Consider the following 4,420-nt stretch of genomic DNA (forward strand, 5'->3'; position numbering starts at 1 on the left):
TTACCAGTCGACTGGTACCCTATTTCTGAAAAAATCAGCCTTTTCAGGCCAACTTCAGAAATGCACCAGAAATTCCACAGACCTCCAAAAATTCTCAAATTTTGTGGAGAGGTCTATTGTACCCATGTCTACTTGGGAAATATATATATAAAAATATATTTATCACAGATCCCAAGATTGACACAAAATTTAAAACTAGCTAAATGGTTCAATTAAACCTTGACCTAAAGTCCTAGTTTTGGCTTCCTCTTGATGTATCTGCCCATACTAAACCATAATGCATTACTAGCATTAGTTTATATGGCATCTCTACATCAAAAACTAATTTTCATGCAATATGAACCCAATTCATATTTCTATGCATGAAACTCAACTCAATTGTGCCAACCCACTATGTTAGAGACTTAAGTCCGTCTCCTAACCACTTGGCACATTTGATAACCCATCTACCATGGGTCCCAAAGGCTCTTCCTAAACTTAGGAATCTTAACCTTAGTCACCTCCCTTGGTGATTCATCCACTATGGCTAGGCCACTTCGGTGCACCTCGGGTGACACTTGGCCTACAAAACTCACCTTCTTAACCTTAGACACATTGTCTTTGGTTAATTTCTTCTTGTCCTTAACCTTGGACATCCCATCCTTGCCATAATTATATGCCACCCTAGCATATTCCTTCTTATTGGCCTTAGATGACTCTCTCTTATCCTTGGTCACACCTCCCTTACCAATGTCATGTGCTACCTTAGCACTTGACCTCTTTTTGGTCTTGGAGGGACCTAATTTGACATTTTTAGGTTTTTGACTACCCAAATACATGTCAAGTCCTTTAGGTCCAATAATGAACCTCTCTAGGACTTTCTCCATTTCCTCAAGCTTTGCCTTCAAGACTTGATTTTCTAATTCTAGGGTTCTAACCCTAAAGTCAACATGTCCACCTTGGACATGCCTAGACCTACCCACCTTCCTAGGCATATGTCTCCCTTTCTTGGGATTAATGCTTAGGTTTTCACCCACTTTCCTTCCCTTAGGCAAAGTGGTTTGGGTCTTAATAGGTCTACCCTTAGTGTATGATTTCTTAGGGTTATCTACCGTGTTAACCCTATTCCTATCATTATACCTAAATTCATGATTATGCTTGGGTAAATAATCTACATTATTTCTAACAAGCATATAAGAATTAGAGCTTGGATCAAGCTTCAAAATAGGAATTACCTTCCCTTTTACCTTTGAAGCTCCCCCTTGACTTGTGCTCCTCTTCTTTTCCCATTTCTTCAAGTGCGCCAATTTCTTGAGCTCTCCTCTCCTTGGGCACTTTGTGTGGTAGTGACCCCACTCACCACATGTAAAACACCTAATGTGCTTCTTCTCCTTCTTCTTCCTACAACTCACATTAGTTTCTAAATTAACTTTAGTGAGTTTAGGGTTTACCTCCTTTACCTTCTTGAGCAAAGGACACCTACTCTTGTAGTGCCCCATCTTACCACACTCAAAGCATTTGATGTGGTCCTTTTTGCTCTTCTTGGTAGTTGAGGTGGAGGGTTGAGCTTCCAAGATCTCCTCTTCCTTGGATTGCTCTTCTTCCTCTTCACTTGAAGATGTGGATGGTTCCACTTCTTCCTCCCTTGAAGATGTGGATGATACCTCCTCATCTTCCTTCTCCTCCTTGGATGTTGACCTCGTGTCAACATTCGATTGGTCCTTCTCTTCTTGGACCAATGAGTCCTTCTCCTTGGGTTCCTCCTCTTCTTGGATTTGTGTAGGACTCTCATGAAGCGCAATTACCTTTTTCCAAAGGTCACTTGCATTCTTGTATTCACCTACATTCAATATCGCATTATGAGGTAATAAATTAATTAAAATTCTAGTTACCTCCTTGTTCGTCTCCGATTGCTCCCTTTGCTCCTTGGTCCAATATCGACGTCGGAGACGTTTTCCCTTCTTGTCAGTTGGAGTTTTAAACGGTTCCTCCAACGCAATCCATTGGTCCCAATTCATTTGGAACCACATCTTCATGCGCTTCCTCCAATAGTCGAAGTCCTCGCGCTCGTATGGAGGTGGGATTCGGATGTCCCATCCGAGAGGTCCCTCCGACTCCATCTTCTTCCTCTAGCCGCTCTCTTGGCGATTAGTCCAACAAGAGCTCACCTTGCTCTGATACCACTTGTTGGGACCTTGACGTCTGCTAGAGGGGGGGGGGGGTGAATAGCGTCTCACCCAAAACTTTACTTCCTATAATGTTAGTGCACAGCGGAATACAAAAGCAAACTAACAAATACGAAAGTTAACCTAAAACAAGAAGGAAGAAGACAACAAACCAAACACAAACCCTAACACAAGGGGTGTACGTGGTTCGGAGATAACTTGCTCCTACTCCACGGCGTGTCCGTAAGGTGGACGATCCCTCAATCCGTCGGTGGATTAGTCCCCGGCAAACTCCGGCTAGCTCAACCTCCTTGTGGGTGGAGAAACCTCACCACAACTCCAACCAAGACCTCTTGGCACACAAAGATCTCTTAAGCACTTTGGTGACTACTAATTAGGCTTTAACCAAGTCTAATTTCGTCACCTTGGCCGGCCATCCCAAGCTCCTTCTTATAGAGCTTGGAGCAAATCAGAAAGCTGATTTGCCCGTTACCAGTCGACTGGTGCCAACGGCTATCTCAACGGCTCTCTGCTACAGTGCATCATCGATTGCTACAATCATCAGTCGACTGCTACAATCATCAGTACTGCTACAGTAACGCTACAGTAAACCCTAATTTTAGGATTTTGCCTCGAGTACATTCACTCAGCACTCGTTCTCTCCCGACCAACCTAGACCTAGCCTTCTAGCCTCTTCCATCAGCCTCGCGTCCCTCGGATGTCTCCCCATCCTTCACGTCTTGCCTTCTGGAGCTTCCTTCGGCCTTGTCCATATTGTCGGGTCTTCCTTTGCCAAGAGGCTCCTCACCTCCGGGGCTTCATCCATTGCCAAGTCACGCTTGGACTTACGTTGCCAAGACTACATGCTTGGACTTACACCGCCAAGACTCATTCTTGGACTTTCCTCCTTTGCCAAGATCACACTTGGACTTTTCTTGTTGTACTTGTATCCTGCACACTCACAATGCATATCAAATACAACAATAAACCTAACTTAAACCTTTGCCCAAACATCAAAACCTAGGGCACCTAGATTGCTCCAACACTGATAACATTATCTTCTGTATGTGACACCACATACTATGTTATCTACAATATAAATTAATTGAACAACTATAAATAGATGTAGATAATTTGACCAAATGTGATTCTTTATTCAAAATAAATGTTTACAAAAACTTAGGCTTTCAGTATACACTCTAACAATCTCCCACTTATACTAATGACTAAGCTGCCATATCTTCTGCCATACATCTGATTCTCATTCCCTCCACATGCCGATCGAAAGCTTTTGCCGGAAGGGCCTTAGTGAAAGGATCTGCCAGGTTATCTGCTGATGCAATCTTGGCGATGACAACTTCTCCTCGCTTCACGATATCTCGTATCAGGTGGTACTTGCGCTCTATATGTTTACTTGCCTTATGGGCTCGTGGTTCCTTCGAGTTTGCAACTGCACCGCTATTATCACAATAAATTGTGATGATTTTGGGCAAACCAGGAATCACATCTAAGTCCATTAGAAAGTTCCTGAGCCATACTGCTTCTTTAGCCGCCTCAGAGGCTGCTACATACTCAGCTTCCATGGTTGAGTCCGAAACGCATTTCTGCTTAACACTCATCCATGAAATGACTCCTCCTCCTAAAGTAAACACATAGCCTGATGTAGACTTACTGTTGTCCCTATCTGATTGGAAATATGAATCCGTGTAACCCACAGGGAGCAAATCGTCTGCTTGGTAAACTAGCATATAATCTCTAGTCCTTCTCAGGTACTTTAATATATGCTTTACCGCAGTCCAATGTCCTTGTCCAGGGTTATTCTGATATCTGCTAACCATGCCCACGATAAAATAAATATCAGGTCTCGTACATAGCATTGCATACATTAGGCTTCCTACAGCCGAAGTATAAGGAACTTCTTTCATGTCCTCTATTTCCTTTGATGTCTTCGGAGACATCTCTTTAGATAGAGCTACTCCATTCCTAAAAGGTAAGAAACCTTTCTTGGAATCCTGCATGCTAAAACGAGCAAGGATTGTATCTATATATGAAGCTTGGGACAAACACAACATTCTTTTCTTACGATCCCTTATAACTTTGATCCCAAGAATATGTGCACAATCTCCTAAGTCCTTCATATCAAATTGTTTGGACAACCATACCCTTACGTCCGATAATACCTTGACATTGCTGCCAATTAACAAAATATCATCTACGTATAGTACAAGAAATACCACCACGTTTCCGTTACACTTCTTGTATACACAAGACTCATC

The sequence above is a fragment of the Zingiber officinale genome, chromosome 10A (assembly GCF_018446385.1).
Source record: "Zingiber officinale cultivar Zhangliang chromosome 10A, Zo_v1.1, whole genome shotgun sequence".
Lineage (NCBI taxonomy): Eukaryota > Viridiplantae > Streptophyta > Magnoliopsida > Zingiberales > Zingiberaceae > Zingiber > Zingiber officinale.